At 33.9% G+C, this 12,362-nt stretch overlaps 1 protein-coding gene across 3 annotated transcripts in view; it reads right to left on the bottom strand.

Moving 5' to 3' along the window:
• Positions 1-12,362, bottom strand: part of Xirp2 (xin actin binding repeat containing 2) — a 71,776-nt gene that overhangs the window by 20,545 nt on the left and 38,869 nt on the right. The window lies entirely within an intron of this gene.

Here is a 12,362-nt window from a genome sequence, read left to right as displayed (position 1 = left end):
TGCCACCTGTCTGATCCTCTCTTCCAGTTTTCAGGGCATTTATGATTACATTGGACCAACCCAGATAATCAAGGATTATATCCTTGTCATAATATCAGTTAATTAGCAGTTTTATTCCTTCTGCAAGTGTAATTCCCTTTGCAAAATAATTTTACATATTCGCATTTTGGGGATTAGGACATAGATCCCAAATGTTAGTGGTGCATCTTGTATTTGGTATGAGAAAGATGGACTTCAAAAAGAATATGCAAATTCTTGAAAAAGAAATATATTTTGTTGTTCATAGGTCACATTTTCATTATCAAAAACACATTCTGGTCTTCAATTTGGTCATCCAATATAATGATTTATTTAGAGTTCAATTAAAAACTGACCTCTAAATATAACCAATACACATAGGCCATATTATGATACTATGCATTTCCTTATCTTTGTTTATGGAACTACTTTTGACTTTGGTCAAGTTAAAACAGGTGACTGTAACTGAATTGGAAACTTAGAGCTCCTGAAAATTTTGGTGATCCAGCCTTGCTTTCATTACAGAATATTATTGTGACATGAGTATAATATTGGTTGATATCAAAAAGTACTTAGAATGCTGGTAAAAATCCTAACATCAAAAAATAAAGATATGGACACCCTCTCTCTTTAAGAACATATGTATTTGAATGTATTTGAACTTAGAACTTTACTTTTATCTAGATATCCAGATGACAAATAGTATTTTTTGACATCTGATATTTAAAAATGTGCTTTAGTAAAGAATAGTCAAGTGAGCAAAGGTATTATCATTAAGAATTAAATAGGATCACTAATTTTTTTTACAGTTGGTTAAATAGTTTTAAACTATCACATTTTTATTCCTTAAACCAAGAGTAACTGTAAAATTAATTAATGAGATCGCAACTGGTCCTTTCCTTGCTACTAGACTTACAAGTATGTGATGTTTGCCCCACACGTGTTTGGAATATAAAGTTAAGGGTCTAATTAACCAAGGAGCAGTTGATTATTTAGAGATGTATAATATAATCTGGTTTTATTGTACTTTTCTAGAAAGGAGAATTAAGAAGCATAAGTTGAGACAATCCTGAAAGTTTTATAAGCAAATAAAGTGGAAACGTGGGCTTACACTTTAAATTTAGGTTATATAACTCATTAAAGTACACTAAAGGTTTTTTTTTTTTCTTTTTCTGAATATGTTTTCCTATCCCTGGTTTGTGATCTATATATTTCAAATGATATTTGATAATATGTTTGAACCAAAACTTTACTAAGAAAAAGGTTCACATTGTTATGGTCCAGGCTAGAGGGGCAGTGACCAAACAGTCCCTGAGACTCCATGTCATGTAGGAAAAGCTTCACCTATGGGAACACTCCGCCTCTGTACCCATCAACAGTTGCTCAGCATGGCATGTTTGGCAACACAAAATGGCAATTCTTATACAATGTAAGATTGTTCTCCCTCTGGGTTCCATTTTTCTTGGGCAGTGTACCCTAACCACATAAAATGTTAACATTTGTTTAAATGTCAGTAACCATTCTCTGATTGTCATAGCAACAGCCACTTAAGATTAATGTACTGACTTGATTTACTTATGGTATAAAAGTACACTCTAACCCCTGGAGGGGGTTGAAGGGTGCAGACTTGCAGCCTACCCCTCTATCCTGCCAGCTGGTCAATAAAGATGGTTCCGTTTCCTCCTTTAAGATCAACTCTGTGATTTATTGTGATCTTGCCATTACCACATAACGAATAAATGAGTGAATGAAATAGAACCTTCAATTAGTAAATTAATTCTGTTGAAACTTATACTTTTCAAGAGTGGTCTAGAAACTGGGGATAGGACAATAAACAAAATGCTTTACTTTCTCAAGAAAGATTATAGAAAGAAACTAAGCAATCCATGTTCTTTTCTTTCAGTTCAAAGGATCAGAATTCCACATAAGATGCCTTACATAATCCAGTTTTATTTAAGGGTGTTAATAGCATTGGACTGGAGGGAACATAGTAGTCATTGAATAAGGCAGATAGAAAAAAAATGCTTGAGTAGAAAGGACAACTCCTTACAACAGTGACAATCTGTCTACCTACCTACAGAGATGGGGTGTAAATCTCTCATGATTCTTATGTTCTTATGCACACACTCAGAAGTTGGAAGTGGTAATGAACAGACTGTGAAGCAGCAAAGAAGAATAAAAGAACCTGAACAGAGGCAAGGTCTTTACTGAGGGGCACCATAGATATTTCATTGAGTCATGTCTCTGCCCAGAAGTCTATATGCCATCTGTGTTCTAATGACATCCTGTAAATGATCCCTGCTATCATTTTTAAAACTTTGGATTAGTTAACACCTACAGAAATCAATGTTTCTTCCTGTTTTTGAAAACTCTGAAGATCTCACAACTGTGGGTCCATATTCCAACATGAAAGTACCTGGCTGAGACAAAGAGGGGCTGGCTTTTTGGTTAGGCATATAATTTTCAGGCCACTGTCCCTATCACTTCCTAATGTTTAACAGCAAGCTGGTGTTTTTCTAAACCCTTTTTCATATTCATAGAGATTTTAGATTCAGGTACCTTCTACCAATTGTCATACTGAGAGTAAAGTGACATGAATCTCTGTGGAGAAAAAATGTAAACTATTCTAAGTAGGAAAACTGTATAGAAATGTATTTTTTGTCATGTAGTTCAAAATTTATCATCTTCTGGAGCAAACACTTTATAGTTAGTGTGCATCTATTCAAGTGAAAACAATCTATGCCTATCATCTCTAAATATATTTTCTTGTAGGAAATGGCACAACATTAGCAGTACAAACATACGTAAATTTTGTTTATAGTTGTAAGTTTCTACTTCAGCATTTATGTACTATTACTAAATAGAACTGTAATTGCTACAGTAGTTTGGTATGTTAGAATCATTGCATCAATTTTAGTGCCCCCCTGGTTGCTGTAACTTACATAAAATCTGTCTTAAAATATCCCAAGATTTTGTTTCCATCATTTTTTCTGTTTCCCATTTTGTAACTACTTTAATTTGGATTTTACATCTGACTTTCTTTCTTCCCAATTTTTGATATCTATAGAGTGTAGAGTTAGGTAAAAGAATGAATCATTATAATGCTAAGGCAGAAATCAAATTACACAAATAAAATATAATAAAGAATTCTAGTCAGAACACCATAGATAAACTCACATGAAATGATTCATGAAATTGGTTGCTGAAAATGAAATTCAAATATAGACCAGGCTGCAAGAGACCAAAATGCTATTTTGTTCACAGGTGGATTAATGTAACCAGGATTCAGGGATTATTACTAACTCCTTCCTCTATTAGGTTCATTGTAATCAAAGACAAATAACTAAATCACACTTAAATTCAACTCTTTCATTTCAAGCAGTCACTACAGGAAAGAAAAGAAGTTATATATATATATATATATATATATATACACACACACACACACACACACACACACACATATATATTCTAACTTTGGAGTATAAAAAAGAAATTCTAACAATTACAAAGCACTCGTTATAATGTTTGCACGGCTCACATCAATCTGTTCATGTATTAGCCAAGTATATTACAAAAAATCTATTGTTGATATACACATCTTCTAAAGAGATTTTTCCAGCACAGACAATAGTTCATGTTCTGCCTACCCAACTTGTCATTGTCGTAATAATTATAGGCAAAGACATTGTAAACTTTTACCAATAAAAATACAAATTCATTTGAATGCAATGAATGAGAAAAAAGACCTATTTTATGGTGACTGACAATGATTCTTAGGAATATACCCAGTAGAAAAAGCACATGAGGAAAGACTGGAAGAATAGTAGATATCTGTCTCACCAGAGTAGAAAAAATAGAAGTTCAACATTTTTCCCTGTAAACTAATCTTATTTTTAATAGAACTAGAAAGGGATATGATATTTTATCATCATTTGCATTTTTGTGCAAGACAGACCTAAACTACAAAAACATGCTAGTTATCATAGCCAAATTGGGAATATAGGCAAGGTTTGAAAGGGCTGTCAGTTCTTTTAAGTGATGAGGACAAAAATTTGTGGTGGATACATTATGCTTGTCCTGATTTGTGTATATCAAATTGAAGCATGCTTTCCTTTGCTTGAGTTTTATCTCTTTATTTTTTGGAAACACTACACAAAAAGTTACTATACACCTTCTGACATCCTTTGTGCTTGAGTTTTTCACATTCACTATACCCTTTTGAAAACTTGGCTCAAAAAATTATTTTCTTCTTGAAATGTTCCCTGACTTTTCTTTACAGGGTTGGCTGTTCGCACTTCTCCCTCTTCTTTCTTTCTCTTCCTGTGACTGTCAGTACATATTTCTATTATTTACCCCTCATGTTTCACAGTCATCACTTTCTCATATGACCCTCTCCTTTAACTGAACTGTGAGTTTCACTCTGGTTCTCAAATCCCAATGTTTAACTTCTCAGTGCACAGGAGAAGTGAAATAGAATGTCAAGGATTGATGCATGGCAAAATTGTCACTTTTCCCCCTTAGTGTGTGAAAATTTTATAATTGTTTTGATCTTGCTTTAAAATTTGAGATTCTGGATTTTTCTACATATGATTATTTTTGGGTCTTTTGGCTTATTGTCTTGATACTGAATATTTTCATAATTGGAAGGTGAAGTTACTAAAGCTGATGTGTATTAAAATAATGGTCAACCACTTTACAGAGTGTATACAAAATGAGGGCACTTGATGATAGTTCAAGTGATCAGAACATCTATGGAAAAACATGGGCAGTGCAATGATGCTGTAAAAGGTAGTCGGAATCATCAGAGGAGAAGGCTGTCCAAGAAAATAATAAGTACACAGGCAACAGCCACATACACAAAGGTAGAGGACCTTTTAAAATAAGAATATAAATTTAAAAAAAAAACCTTTAGAAGATATTCATGGCACTAAACAAACTAATTTTATGTCCTTTCTGCAGTGAATTGTTATTATTCCTTGAGCTGATAAATCATATAAACGGCAATAGATTGCATTGGGCAGAATTACTATGATGTCAAAAAACTAAGTTGAGATATTTATGATGACAATGAAAAGCAATGCTATCCTCATTTTACATTTATATGAATGGACCCAGAATAACTAATCCTGAGCAATAAGAGCAATACCTTATCTCCAATTAGACTGAATTATAGTAACAATACAGCATGGTATTGGCATAAAAACGGACATGAAGACCAATGGAATAGAAGAGAAAACACACAGACAAACTCACATGGATATAATCTTCTAATCCTTGATAAAGGTATTAAAAACATACACTAGAGAAAAGATAGCTTTTTTAGCAAATGATGCTGGGAAAACTGGATGACAATATATAGAAGAATGAAACTAGACCCCTAACTCTCAAACCGCATAAAAAAATCAACTGAAAGGAGATCAAAGAATTAGAATTAGGCCAGAAATACTGTAACTGCTTGAAGATAACACAGAGTTAACAGGCCAACATGTTTGTGAAGGCACTGACCTACTTAATATGACTCCTAATGCTCAAGAAATAAAACCAAGGACCAATAAGTGGGATGACCTCAAGTTAAAAATCCTCCTGCACACCAAAGAAAAGACTTATGACTTGAAGAAAGAAGTTGCCCCATGGAGAAAGATCTTTGCCAACTACTTTTATAACAGGGAATTAATATCTGAGATCCATAAAGATCTCAAAAATCACCACCAAAACCCCTCAAATAACCCAATCAATAAAAGGGCAAATGAACTAAACAGATGTTTCTCAAAAGAAGAAATGCAAATGGCCAATGAGTATATGAAAAAAAAATGTTCAACATCCTTAGCAATCAGGGAAATGAAAATCAAAACTACATTGAGAGTTCTCCTCACTCCAGTCAGAATGTCAATCATTAAGAATACAAATAATAATCAGTTTTGGTGAGGATGTGGGGAAAAAGATACACTCATAAATTTTTGGTGGGGCTGCAAATTAATACAACTTTGAAGATCAATTTGGAGTTAGCTCAAAAGACTAGAAATGAAATCCCACATGACCCAGCTATCCCATTCCTTGGTATTTATCCCAAAGAACTAAATTCAACATACTATAGTGATATATGTGAAGCAATGTTTGTAGCAGTACAAGATACAATAGGCAAATTATGGAACCAGCCTAGGTACCTGTTAACAAATAAATGGATAAAGAAAATGTGGTATAAATGCATGATCAAGTTCTACTCCATTATAAGAAGTAAATTATGTTATTTGCTGGCAAATGGATGGAACTAGACAATATCATGCTAAGTACAACAAGTCAGACTCAGAAAATCAAGGGTTGAATGTTTTCCCTTGTGTGTAGAATCTAGAGAGAAATGAGAAATTTTTAATTTTTTAAAGGTAGATATCATAAAAATAGAATAGAGAACAGTGAAGTAGAAGAGGATCTAGGGCAAAGAGAGAGAGAAGGGAAGGTGGAGGAACTGTGGAAAAATATTGAACAATTTTGCACATGCATATATGAATATAACATAATGAATTCCACTTTTATGTATAACTATCATATACCAATTAAAAAGCAATAAATATATATAGCTGTGACCAGCATAGTAAAGGAAGGGTATTGGGACAGAGAGGAAGGGAGGAAAAGGGGAAGTACTGGGAATTGAAATGAAGCATTATGCTATATGCATTTATGAATATGTCAAAATGAACCCCACTATTATGCATAGCCATAATGCTGCAATAGTAAAAAGCATATAAAAAAATCAAGGGCATGACTAATTTCTTGACAATCAGAATTTGGTCATATTTAACTTAAAGAGAAAATGTCACTTTTAATAAAATATACTTAGTATATATTTTAGTCAGTCTTTTCACTGTTGTGACCAAAAGACCTGACAAGAACAATTTTGGGGGCAGAACATCATGTGGAAGGGTGTGGAGGAGGAAAGTAGTTCAGGACAGGATAGTCAGGAGGCAGAGAGAGCATTCTTCACCCAGGGCCAAAATATATACCCCAAAGGCACATCCTCAGTGACCTACTTCCTTCAGTCACACCCTGCCTGCCTACAGTTACCATCCAGTTAATACCTATCAGTGAGTTAACGCACTGATTAGGTAAAGACTCTCGTAACCCAGTCATTTCACCTGAGAATGTTCTAGCATTGTCTCACACATGAAATTTTTGGAGATTCCTCATATCTAAATCATAACAGTTTAAAGTAAAAAAAAAAACGTGTCTTCTAGAAGGGAGGATTCTATAGAAGCAAAAGTCAGCTTTAACTGTTAGAACCCTGACTATTTTCTTATCTAAAAGTATCATTTAAGGAACCATATCCCAGAGTCCAATACAGATGAAGATTCACAAAAAGAACATACGAAAGATGTACTCTTGATCAGGTTCTCAAACATATTAGTTACCTAAATGACAACATTTATTTGATGAATTAAAAAAGAAACTTACATTAAAGCATTCAATTTATAATAAATAAAATACCTTCTGGAAATTTTATGTTGGTGTATGTTAATGGTACATACATATATATAACTAGGATATAAACATAAAAGTACAATAAATGGGAGCAAAATTTTAAGAGTACACCTTTACTACCTAATGCTGTTTACATTGAACCAGAAGCCCTAGAGCTTCTAACCTTTTGAAGTCCTCAGATGTTTAATCTGGACTATTTTAGTAGTCTCCTAATTTATCTTCTTCCATCTAATCTTAACTTCCTTTGTGTCAACTCTATAGAGTCAGAATGATTTTACTTAAAAGTTTATCTATTTGGTTTAGTTCTGTATTTCTTCAATGGCTCTTGATTTCCTGAGAACACATTAAGAAATTCTTTAACATGGCATATACTTTTCTCTAGAATCTGGTCTTTGCCTATATTTCTACCTTCATGCCTCAATTATTTCTAAGTATATTCACAAATAAATCACAGTATGTATGCCTGGAAAATTATTTGGAGTTTCAACTGAAGCATTCTCTGCCCTCAGATGTCCTTCTTGACCATCTTTCACCCAGACTAAAGTTTATCACAGTGTCCATGTTTCCCTGTGTGTCTCATTTATATTTTCTATCACAGCATCTACCATACTTCATTTGCAATTATTTGTTACATGTCTGTCTTTTCGATAGAGTGAGTTCCTTGAGGGCAAAATAATGTCATATTCATTATTAAATTTTTTTTGGTACTGACATATGGTGGGTCCTTAGTGATTATCAGCTGAATAAAAATAAATAAGTAAATGTACAGGACAGACTTGGAGCTAGCCTTCCTGGATAAGTATCATATTTGTTCATTTTCCTTGGAAACATTATATAGACCATCCATGTGTTTGTTTCTTGCTGAACAAAGCAAAAAACAAAACAAAACAAAACCCAGAAAAATAAAAGTACCTATCTCAGAAGGTTATTGTGAGGAGTAAATAACTTAATATTTGCAAAACCCTGACTCATAAATGCCACACCAGTGTTTAATATCTTTACTTATTTATTGCACACTTATTTATGTCAGACATTTTCCTAATGGTTCAGTATTCAGTAGTAAACAAGATCAAAAGTGGGGGGGCAGAGATTGAATGAAAGTGCATTGGTGTCAATGAATTTTACCAGATAATCTCATGATATAATTAAGTCCAGAAACTAAAAGAGAACACCTCCCAATGCATAAGTTTTTTTTTTTTTTTTCTGTGCTAAAAGAGTAGTGGATCAGGGATTTAACTAAAAGAACGAGAAGCAAAAAGACACCTGTACATATTATGACCCATTCCAAACCATTCAGCTCCTTGCAGCATGGAAGTATTCCCTGGAGATATGGCTGAATGTGGATTCATGATCCCTATCCAGTGTTTCTTTTATGAACTAATACCTTGTGAATGGTCAGTTCACAGTGATTTAATCTACTATTATATAATCCTTTCTACACTTATTCTTTTCCTAAAGGACGCTGTTGCATGACTCTCATCTCAACAATGAAGAATGTTAACTTCGGTAGATTATGTCTTTTTATCAGTCACAACTTCCAGTTTCAAGCATTGGAGTTTGACTGATTAAAATGAAAAAGGGAATTTATTGAAGAGATATTGGTGGCAGGGATGGCGAGTGTAGAGCCTCTTAAGGAAGCCCCAGGATTTTGAGGGTTTGTAACCAGTAACAGTGAAGAATACAATTGCAGAACAATCTGGTGAACCCATCCTTGCTGCTACCACGTGATTCAGACAGGCTCACTGCTAGCAACATTGGTAGTGCATGCTGTGCCTTGTTTCTGGAATCATTATTTCTTGTTATTGGATATTGTGATTCTCTGCCACAGTCATCACCAAAATTGATTCTATGGGGTCCCAGTGTCTAATCTCACTAACTTCTTATGCACATTCTTAGCTGGAGGTGCCCTATCAATGCAGTCCAGTTCACAGATCTGGATCCCAGGAAGGCTAGGAGAGGAAGTGCCTGCTTATAGCTTCTAGTGGTGACTGGTTCCGCCTTATTGGGTGATGGAACAGAAGGAAGTTCAGACATCAAAAGTTAACCCTTGTTAAGAAAGTATTAGTCATGAACACCGACGTCTTCTTAACCAAATGGAAACCATTTTAAAACACAAAATTATTTCCCCTCATTTTCAACAACAGAGAGTGCAGCAGAAAGCACTTTCAATCAACTCTTATAATGAAACTAATTTGGGCTTTTTTATTTTTATTAGGGCAATATTTGTTTCATGTGACTGTACAAAGATGCATAGGAAGACTTTGAGTCAACACATTGTGCCTGCCAAGTGTCATGAGTTTTTATTATATAAGTCTGCCTCCTGTTTTTCACTATCTCTCTGAGTCTTTATGGCCATCAGTGATTTTGTTGGGAGGAATGACATTTTTAATACTTATATAAAACCCAAACAAGGAGGAAGAATGAATTAGATTTGGCTTTGATCTAAGCATTACAATGCTGTCTGTGCAAACAAGACATTTTAGGGAAAATCATAATTATGATTAAAAGCAAATTAGTTCAATCAGTTAGTTTTTTAAAAAACAAGGAAATATGGGGAGATCTATAAGGGTACTGAGTTGTAATTTTGTTGGTGAATGTATTTACAAGGAATTTGGGGAATGGGTAGTGATTAGGGAGGCAGGAGTGTTGGGTTATGGCTAGAATTTGTCATCAATTAAATTGAGAAATCAGGTAGACAAGTCATAACTAATTTCAATCAGTATCTTCATTGGTAAGGTGCTGAGACAGAGGTTGGGGAAGCATTGAAAGAAACCAAAAGGACCACATTGGTTGTTCATAATTATTGGAAAATGTACAAGGCCCATTGCACTGAATAACACAAAATTTATTTAAAATTCCACAACTCTAGCTTTCTACACATTGATTACACATCAACATAACCAGTAAAAGTGGTTTAAGGAGGAATGCTACTCACAATTTTAAAAATACCATAATATATTACTAGAATACCATCAACCAGATATTTGAACCAAGTTTTTTTTTAAATAATTAAAAGCAGTAAGGGAGGTATTCAACAGGCATTTGTAAGGATGTGGAATATATACTTGATGATTTGCTTCTTCATAATCATAATCCTCCACAGTAATGAAATGCTTATATTGTGAGGACAAGAACGTATTAGACTCAAGGGAGAAAAAGGAAAACTCTCTTGAGTTTCAAAGGAAGGAAAGGAAAGGAAAGGAAAGGAAAGGAAAGGATTTAATATTTGGTTGGCTTCTATTTGTTTTTATTTTCAGAATGATGATATAAAATGTTTAAGATAAAAGACTCATGAATGGAACCCCAGCCTAACACACTCCCTCAAATGTTTCTAAACATTGCAATATGTTGAATTGCTGCCTTAGATTATTGTAATTTGTACCCTAAGGACAAGAAATAAATTGCAGTGCTGTCGCAGGATGTACTATGTCTCTAGAGGGCACTGGTATTTACCTCAGGATAAGAAAGGTCGATTGAGCGTTTGGCTTCCCCTGTTGGTATCGATCTAGTGGCTGGTATATAAAGTGCCCTGCTCTCCTGATGGGGTGGGAAATGAAGTCACCTCCACTCATTCATCATTCCTAAGGAGATGAACAACTCTCTCTTTACTAGTCCAGGTAGATCACTCAGGAGAGACGGAGAAAGAATAAACTCAAGGAAAGGCAGTTAGAAGATATAATCTTGCTCATTGCCCTGTGGTGTTTTGTGAAGAAGTTGGAAAAAAATAAAGAATTTCTCAAACATCTCTCTACAACAGTGTAGTTCTAAGGACAGAACCTCTTAGTGCTGCTTCCTTTTCTCAGGCCTTGTGTTCTTTCAGGTTTTTTTTTAGCATGATAATTTGTTTGTAATTATGCAAATTAATAACCAAATGAACATCCAAAAGAATAGATGAGCTTGACTCAATCCAATCATTTTCAAAGACCCATGAGGATGGGTTTATTTTGAGAAATACAGACCCAGAAGAAGCGGAAAGAGCTAATAATATCCTCTGATGTCAAGTACTTAGAGAAAACATCCATTTTCAAAAAAGTAACTATGTGGAAAAGACATTTTACAGATTTCACTAAGTTTTACTAGTGTTATGATTGTATAATATTAATACTTTCTTCTGTTATATATTTCCTTGCTTTTCACAAAATAACAAAAACTAAGAATTGAAAATTATGTAACTAGTTATTTGATTATAAAACTTGAAAATACTTGAATTTAATTAGTATATTGGTAAGTATTATCTATACACTTTTCAATGTAATTATACAAAAAGATCATCCATATTTCTAAGTTATTATGAGCTTTTAGATAGAAAGGCCAATACAAAATTATTTCTTCTATTTCAACTTTTCCTAAATGTCCACTGCCTCTCATAAAAGATACAAAATTCCATTATGTAAAAAAATCTGTATTTCATTCACCTCTTCATCAATATGAATTTCTTTCCGAGATCATCTTTACAAGTATGGAGGAACTACTCTTCTCTGGTCTTATTTCTTTCAGAAAGGAGTTTGTTATCACTTCCTCAACAACTTGACCCTGGTATGAGAACACACCACTCGGTTCCTAAAGCAATCTCCATTCATTTTACTTTAAAGGAATGAAGGATATAAATGTAAGTGCATTGTCTTCTCTAAATGAAATTGAAAAGGTATTTTCTAAGAACAAATAGGTCTATAGAAATAGCAGACCTAAAAATGCCATTAAGAAGAAGAGAAGCTGTTGTAATAGAGCTCCAATAACTAGGGTAAACCTTACTCCCACAAATCCTATTTTGGGGAATAAATAAGATGAATTGTAGGAAAAAAAAGCAACCAATTCAGGATGTTTTAAAAGCACTTGAAATAAGTCTTACTTATTGGTATTAGTACCAT

Source organism: Sciurus carolinensis, chromosome 3, assembly GCF_902686445.1.
Source record: "Sciurus carolinensis chromosome 3, mSciCar1.2, whole genome shotgun sequence".
NCBI lineage: Eukaryota > Metazoa > Chordata > Mammalia > Rodentia > Sciuridae > Sciurus > Sciurus carolinensis.
This window is presented reverse-complemented; position numbering and strand designations above follow the sequence as displayed.